The following is a 9,084-nucleotide window of genomic DNA, read 5'->3' on the forward strand; positions in this document are numbered from 1 at the left end:
GGGTGGAAGGCTGTTGATCGGGGTAGGGGTAGCCAGGTGGAAAGCATGGCCAGCCGTAGAAAAATGCTTATTGAAATTCTCAATTATTGTGGATTTATCGGTGGTGAAAATATTTCCTAGCCTCAGTGCAGTGGGCAGCTGGGAGGAGGTGCTCTTATTCTCCATGGACTTTACAGTGTCCCAGAACTTCTTTGAGTTTGTGCTACAGAATGCACATTTCAGCTTGAAAAAGCTAGCCTTAGCTTTCCTAACTGCCTGTGTATATTTGTTCCTAACTTCCCTGAAAAGTTGCATATCACGGGGGCTATTCGATGCTAATGCAGAACGCCACAGGATGTAACAGTAAGAGACTGTTATATCAGTTCACCGTATGACCACCAATCACTGTGTGATTTTCTCAGGCAAATGACAAATCATTTTGAGAGGGAGTGTGTTTATGTATCTAGTTGACAGGGACAAAGCACATTCACAGACATTTACATTTTCACATTGATGTATTTGGTATTTATTATTATCCCCTTTAGCTGTTGCTGAGGCAACTACTCTTCCTGGGGTCCAAACATGAAACAAAATAACAAATAAAATACAAAATATACATAAGTATACAGCACTACATTTACATTACAATTGAGCCATACAGCAGACGCTCCCATCCACAGTGACCCACAGCCAGTACATTCATCTTAAGATAGCCAGATGAGACAACCACATATCAAAGTCGGATCCTAACCACGTATCACATACATAATGCAACACATAATACAATGCAGAAAACAATACAAAATGCATAAACATGTCTGTGTCTCTTCACAGTCTCTATCCTGCAATAAGGTGGTCTTGTATCTGTTAGCTTGAGTTACCTGAGGTGGCAGAGAGTTCCATGTAGTCATGGCTCTATTTAATACTGTGTTTCCCAGCCTCTGTTCTGGCCCTGGGGAATGTGAAGGGACCTCTGGTTGCATGTCTTGTCTGGTACCAATGAGTGTCTGAACTGTGAACCAACTGCCTAAACAGACAGTTCGGTAGCTTCAACACATCAACATCTCACACAAAGACCAATAGTGATGCAGTCAATCTCTCCTCAACTTTGAGTCAGGAGAGATAGACATGCATGTCGTTGACATTTGAACCTCCGTGTACATCTAAGTGCAATACGTGCTGCTCTGTTTTGTACCAACTGCAACATACTGTATGTGAAAATATCAAATCCAACTTAAGGCCCCCATGCAGTTATTTCAATGTCATTTGTATATAGTCACTGTGTGTGTATATTTGATAAAAATAACTCAAAAGTATATTTTTTATAATGTATTTCCCTGAGCCTCTTGTGGACATTGAAATTCTCAGTTTGATCGTGTGGGCGTTAGGAAACAAATGTGAAGATATTTACTTAAACAGCCCTGACTGGCTGATAGGATGGTCTAGAGACCACCCACTTACCCAAATGACAAGTCATTGGTCTATTACAATCAGATCAGATTGTGGCATCAAGAACATGCTGAAATTCCAGGTATTCTTTTCAAACAGCTCTCACACAAAAGGGCATTCTCATCATTCTCAGAATTTCAGAGTGTTAATTCGACCTCATATGGTGGAAATATCATTAAAACAACTGGAAATTAACATTTTAAAGTGCACTGCCTCTTTAATTTCAATTGCATTGAAAATCGCATCCCAATTTGCATAAAAACAATCAAATAAAAAAGTAGAAGCAAACAGGAAGCAGTAAAAAGGATGAATAATAGAACATAAAACACAGAGGATGTCTAAAACAATCACTGGTTAAAGGCCAAGCTAAAAGGGGGTGGTTTTAAAGGCACCCTTTATAGGGAGTTTATCATGACATCATTAATGCTTATTTAATTATTTATAAATGTGTAAAAAACCCAGTTAATAGACAGTTATAATGCCTTGGTCAAAAGGTGTGATACCTTTTTCAGTGCTTGGAAAATATTGAGACAATATTTATCTGCAGATATTAACATGCAATTAAGTGACTAACATTAAGACAAGTTGAAGAGAGAAGTCAGGGAAACACATCTGATGGAAGAGAGAAGTCAGGGAAACACATCTGATGGAAGATAGAAGTCAGGGAAACACATCTGATGGAAGAGAGAAGTCAGGGTAACACATCTGATGGAAGAGAGAAGTCAGGGAAACACATCTGATGGAAGATAGAAGTCAGGGAAACACATCTGATGGAAGAGAGAAGTCAGGGAAACACATCTGATGGAAGAGAGAAGTCAGGGTAACACATCTGATGGAAGAGAGAAGTCAGGGAAACACATTGTGAGGACATGAAACACATGATGCAGCTGTCTGCTAAAAACAGAGCTCAGTGCTCAAGAGGCTGTTAGTGGCAAACGTAGTTCATGACATGTTTCTTGTGATTGGTTGCCAGTGTGTGCATGTCCCTCGTGATTGGTTGTCAGTGACTCAGGTGTCTCTGGTTTTGTTCACTGTGGAGTAGATGGGAGGAGCCTCAGAGTATCTGTGTGGATGATTGACAGTAGAGTAGGGGTGTCTTTAACTGACTTTGACAGTGGCATAGTCACCAGAAAAAGTACCCTCTTTAGCGATGGCGACAGTGGCTTCATTGGGGCAGCTGGGGTTCTTGTGGAAGTTGACGCTGGCGTAGTTGAGAGAGTCAGAGGAGCTTGTGGGTAAGTTGGCGGTGGAGTAGATGGTGGTGGTCTCACTACCTGAGCTGGACTGTAGGGGGCGATCCTTTACCTCCTTATTGTCACCATGACAACCCTGGAGAGGAGGAAAGGGAGGAGGGATGGGAGGACATGATAAGGGAGTGAAGAACATAGATTAGTAGATTAGAACATTCTCTCTCTCTCTCTCATTCATTCATTCAATTTGCTTTATTGGCATGACGTAACGATGTACATATTGCCAAAGCTTACTTTTGATATTTACAATATGAAAATAATAAGAATCAAAATTGTCAACGGGACAACGGTAACAACAATAACCAAGGGTCAAAATAACCATACATTGAGCAATAACAATAAGCATACAGTAGAGGACATGTGCAGGTTGATTGGTCTGTCAGACACTGTCCCTCATCTTATGGCAGGCAGCAATGTAGTGCGCTGCCAACCCACAGCTCTGCATCCTCCCCCAACAGGATGGGTAGCCTACTCTCATCAGAGAGGTCTTTGAAACCTTGAATAAGGGTTTCAAATTTGGTGAAATGACAGTCTCTAATTGTTTTATATTTTTTACATTTTGTCAGGAAATGGAGCTCTGTCTCAGGTTCTGCTGTTGTGCAGTGGTTGCACAGCCTTTCCTCTACAAGGAGCCAGGCTTTCCTGTGTCTACCCTTCTCAATGCCAAGGCTGTGCTCACTGAGCCTGTACTTTGTTAAGGTTTTTCTAAGGTTTTGATCAGTAACCATGTTCAAATAGTTAGCCATGGTGTACTGTCGATTTAGGGCCAGATAGCACTGTATTTTGCTTTGTGCTTGTGCTTGTGTTTCCCAATAAGAAATTAAGTTTTGTTTTGATTGTGTTGTAATTTGGTTTATTCTGATTGATTGGATGTTCTGGTCCTGAGGCTTCAGTGTGTTAGTAGAACAGGTTTGTGAACTCAGCCCCAGGACCCGCTGTCACGTCCTGACCATAGAAAGCTGTTATTTTCTATGGTAGAGTAGGTCAGGGCATGACAGGGGGGTGTTCTAGTTTAGTTTTTTCTATGTTGTCAGGTTCTAGTTTTGTATTTTTATGTTGGATTTTGTTTGGGATGATCTCCAATTAGAGGCAGCTGGTCCTCGTTGTCTCTAATTGGAGATCATACTTAAGTAGGGTTTTTTTCCACCTGGGTTTGTGGGAGATTGTCTTTGAGTTAGTGTTTGTTTCACCTCTGCATCACGGTTTGTTGTTTTGTTATTCAGTTTATTTATATGTATTGCATAGTTTCACAGTTCAATAAAAATGTGGAACGATACACACGCTGCACTTTGGTCCGCCCCTTCCTACGACAACCATGACACCAGCTGGATGAGGGTACTCTTTTCTTTGCTCAGCTCTTGGCATTGCAGGGCTTGGTAATGATATGATAGGGGGTCACTGTATTTTAAATTTTTCCCAAACTTAATTTCTCTTTTTTGAGTTTATATTATTAGTGGATATTGGCCTAATTCTGCCCTGGATGAATTGTTTGTAGTTTTCCTCTGGACATGTAGGAGAATCTTACAGAACTCTGCATGCAGGGTTTCAATGGGGTGTTGGCCCATTTAGTGAAATCTTGTTTTGCAAGTGGACCATAAAGTGCAATTGGTTCAATGACAGATTGACACATATTTCAATTTGAATTGGTTTTTTAATGGCGTAGAATGCTCTGCGTGCTTTCTCTCTCTGTTCATTCACTGCCTCATTAAGGTGTCCAGTTGAGCTTATTTTTAAACCTAAGTAATTGTACAGTACTCTATATATTTTGTACCAATTAAGAACTTTGGTCTAATTCCCTGAGATCTGGATCTTCTCTGGAAAATCATTATTTTAGTCTTTTTGGGGTTTACTACCAGGGCCTAGGTCTGGCAGTACTGCTCTAGCAGGTCCAGGCTCTGCTGTAGGCCATGTGCTGTGAGTGACAGCAGGCATCTGCGAAGAGTAGGCATTTAACATTTGAATTGTGGAGAGTAACACATCTCAATCTCTCTCTACATCTCTCTCTACACATATATATATATAACTATATATATCTCTAAATCTCTCTCTCTCGCTCTATATATATGAATATATATATCTCTAACTCTCTCTAACTCTCTCTCTCTGTCACACAAAGACAGACATGCAACGATGCTCAAATGCAGGCACTTGCACGCACACACACTGACCTCTATGTCGATCCCAGTGTACACCCTTGGTGCTGAGGAGTCAGCTGTGGAAGACAACACACACACACACACACACACACACACACACACACACACACACACACACAGTGTCATACACTTCACGCATGTCACTATTAGTGGTTTCAGAGCCCTGTTCACAATGAGACCTCTATTTCTCAACCAGGGCCAAAGGATTATTGTACATGCAAATGGTTTCTTGGAAATGAAAACTGGATGTATCTGAACAAACACAAACAGTACCATTAGAACACATACTTTACAATCAGCACTTCTGTTCAACTTACATAGGGCCTTTTACACTAATATGTGAAGTAAGATCTGCCTCTCTTCCTCATCAGATGTGTAACTTTTCTGTTTACTTCCTGTCCTGACATTAGCCTTGGATGTGGTGGTCTACAACGTTTAAACGCAGCCTAACACAACACAAATGCTGTCGACTGGTATTAAAGTAATTATTGCAGGGGCATGTGGAATCGGAGAGACATTATCTTTTCACTACCACTCAGAAGGAGGAATCTGGTATAGAAGTGTCACACATTACCTAAAGTCAGATTTGACGCCAGATCAGTCTCTTTACATTACAAAATGATGTGTTGTGAAACCGGTTACAAAGAGAAACTGATTTCAAACTAGTGCAGCGTAAAAAGGCTCATAGGCTACATTGACAAAGCTTTTTTCCACTAATTGGTATTTTGACCAAGCACCAGATCTTTTCACATCCTATCTTTTTCGGGGCTGATCTGATTGGTCAGATTTTTGGCCATAAAGTTTATTTACCAAATCCATTGTGTGTTGATGATGAGATGGATGATGATGATGAGATGGATGATGATGATGAGATGGATGATGATGATGATGAGATGGATGATAGTTGAGAGATGGATGATAGTTGAGAGATGGATGATGATGATGATGAGATGGATGATGGTGATGAGATGGATGATGGTGGTGAGATGGATGATGATGATGAGATTGATGATGGTGGTGAGATGGATGATGGTGGTGAGATGGATGATGGAGAGATGGATGATGATGATGAGATGGATGATGGTGGAGAGATGGATGATAGTTGAGAGATGGATGATGATGGTGAGATGGATGGTGATTGTGAGATGGATGATGGTGGAGAGATGGATGATGGTGGTGAGATGGAGGTGGTTAAGGATGACAGCGTTGGTAAACCTCGGTTTGATGCTGTTGTTGTTGTAGCAGGTTTTCTTGTGGTGGTTATTGTTGGTGTCGCTAAAAACAAAGGACCACAAAACACAGTTGTTGTGACAATGTGTGGACATTTTTCACTGGGCTAACACAACAAAATGTTGTCTACTGGTATTAAAGTAGTTATTACACAGAGATGTGTTGTCGGAGCACCATGTCTTTACACTACACCACTAAGAGGGGGGATTTGACGCCAGATCCATCTATGTACAATACACAAATATGTTTATGTGATAGAATGAAATGTGCCTTAATAATAACTAAATAATAACACAGCATCATAATGTGTACCAGGAAGTAATATGCTCTTCACTTATCTGAATGGTGATAATATGATCTGTGTGCTCTAGTGATGTCTGGACCACGAACACAACAGTGAATTCAGCTCACTGCAGTGGCCTGCCCAGTCACCAGATCTCAATCTAATTGATTATCTGTGGGATGAGATGGAACAAGATATTCGGAGTAGAGATCCACTACCAACCAACTTGACACAACTGTTGGAAGCATTGGAGTCAACATGGGCCAGCATCCCTGTGGAATGCTTTCGAAACCTTGGAAAGTCCATGCTCTGACAAATTGAGGCTGTTCTGAGGGCATAAGGGGGTGCAGCTCAATATTAGAAAAGTGCTCCTAATGTTTTGTCCACTCAGTCTATAGTCTGACTACTGACAGGGTATCGATTATGTAGTTATCCTGTACGCCACATAAATATCTCCCAGCGTCCTCTTGGGTTAGTCTGGTGATGGTCATGGTGAAAACTCTGTCTGTCTTGTTGTGGAACAGTGAGAACCTCCCGTTCTGGCTTTTGGTTGTTGTCACTTTAACATCACCTAGACACTTAGATCGTGTCTTCTCTTTGCAGAAGTATTTCTGATTGTCTTCATACTTTTCATCATGAACACAGTGGATGGAGACTGACCGTTCTTCATACAGTAGCCAGTCACTGCAGTGGGATTCTCACAGCACCAATCTGTCATTTTAAACAAACATGTAGGCCTAGCGCTCAGAAAGAAGTTCAGCCGATTTATTATCAAATAAATATATACCATAACAGAACAAGAGTGGTTTGGAAACGGCAATGACAAGGACTTGCACACCATGAAACTTCCATGTCTAATGTATTAATGATGTGTGATCTGTGGTCCTCCAATACATGTACTATACTGTGTGTGTTTGATCACATTGTTCACGCCAGTTGAATGAGCTGGACTCATTTAGGGCAGAATTTTGATGTGAAATGCGGTTCTCTTAAAGGGGATATCCGCAGTTCAAACATCAACAAAGCGGCCACCCCATCACTGTTTTTGGTAAACGGCTGAGGGTTTGGGCTGGAGAAATTTAACCACTAACATTTATAAACAGAGCTATAGATGCAAGGACTGACCATCCATGAGATCAACATTGTAGTTTTAACCATGGTTTGAGTCTTTATAGTGTTTATGTTTACAATTACATTGTTTACAAGTTAAACAAGTGAATATTTTGAATATTAGTGGGGTATGACAGTTGAACTAAGCTCATGAGTCATCTAAAAGTTATATATTTCAAGAATAAATGGGTATATGTCATTAATTTAAAAAACAATTTGCAAAAGTGAATGAAAAATATGGAATAAAGTGGAAGGATCTCAAGTTAGGTCTATGGGGCAAGAGTGGTGGCTCCTCCACTCCTCTCTATAGGAGCATCTGATCTGATCTGAACCTTTCTTCATATCTTTCCACTGTGATCAACTCTGCTGTACACACACTCCACACAGCAGCTGTAGGACACACCAGTACAAACACCCCAGCTTCCATTTCACATACTGTAAGAGTGGATTCTGGTCTGGTACACCACTGGTGATCCATCACATCCATCAGTACATACTGGACCTTGTGTTCCTCAGTGTCCCCTCCCCTTTATCTAACAACATTATCAGTGAGTGAATGGAGTTACACTGTAAAATGTTATAACCAAATGTATCCAACTATAGAGAGGAGTCACTGGAGATGTGTTCATTCAGTCTGATGTACTCACCTAAGAGGAGGACAATCTTCAGTGTGGGGACCAGCAGGATAACCATGATGACTTGTGGCTCCCAGCTAGTTCAAGTCTCTTTAGACCCTGTACATCCTGCTTACTTCAGTCACTTCAGACTTCTACAGTACGTCCATTTACCACCTCCAGAACAGAAAGGTCTGCTCCTGCAGTGTGTACGAGAACCCCTCTGATTGTTTGTGAGTCTGTGTATTTGTGTGTGTGTCTATGCTGAGTCACGGAAGTCCTGCTGTTTGACTAAGTACTTCCTGAAACCATTCACTTCGATGTTTTGAATGACTATTGGAATATCTTCCAAAAAGTTGGACATACCATTGGTAAAGATTCCTGAAACTCCACAAGGTCATAAATGACCAAGAACATATCAACGGTAAAGGAATAAGTACGCAAATCAGGATGCTTAAATGATCAATAAATGATTTACATTTACATTAATAATACGTTGTAATCTCACTGATCGTGTGCATATAAATTCCCAAAATGTAAAACTACAGAAAGGATACCTTATTGTAAAGTGGAAACCTATGAACATGTATTAACATGTATTAATGAGTTACATTTATAACTGCCCAAACGATTGCTTAAATGTAAGTTTAAACCCACTGACCATTAACAAATCATTTAAGAACATCTATAATGTCTAAAAGGACACATTTTGTTGAGCACAAACCCACTGACCAATGCATCACAGCCAACAGTGAGAAAAGATCTCTTGTTCAGCTGTGCAACCATTGAAATTAGGCTGCAGGATGTCACAAGGGTTCATGTTATAAGCATTTGATAGTGTTTTCATAAAGTGTTATAAACGGCAGGTAAATAAATATAAATACTATTTGGTAAAAAGCATTGAACAGCTATCGCACTATTTTGACCACTGAGTTAAAATGGTTTATTAATGGTTTACAACACATTTATAAATTATTACAATGTTACCCATCTGGGTGACAGTATAAACATGG

At 40.4% G+C, this 9,084-nt stretch overlaps 1 long non-coding RNA gene across 1 annotated transcript; it reads right to left on the reverse strand.

The window, feature by feature from the left end:
* Positions 1–475: 475 nt before the first annotated feature.
* Positions 476–8,323, reverse strand: LOC123741610 (uncharacterized). Its single transcript, XR_006769070.2, has 4 exons — positions 8,105–8,323; positions 5,645–6,109; positions 4,847–4,890; positions 476–2,757 (listed from the first exon to the last, which is right to left on the reverse strand). It is a non-coding gene; the product is annotated as an uncharacterized LOC123741610 (long non-coding RNA).
* Positions 8,324–9,084: the final 761 nt, after the last annotated feature.

The sequence above is a fragment of the Salmo salar genome, chromosome 03, assembly GCF_965601325.2.
Source record: "Salmo salar chromosome 03, fSalSal1, whole genome shotgun sequence".
NCBI classification, from domain to species: domain Eukaryota; kingdom Metazoa; phylum Chordata; class Actinopteri; order Salmoniformes; family Salmonidae; genus Salmo; species Salmo salar.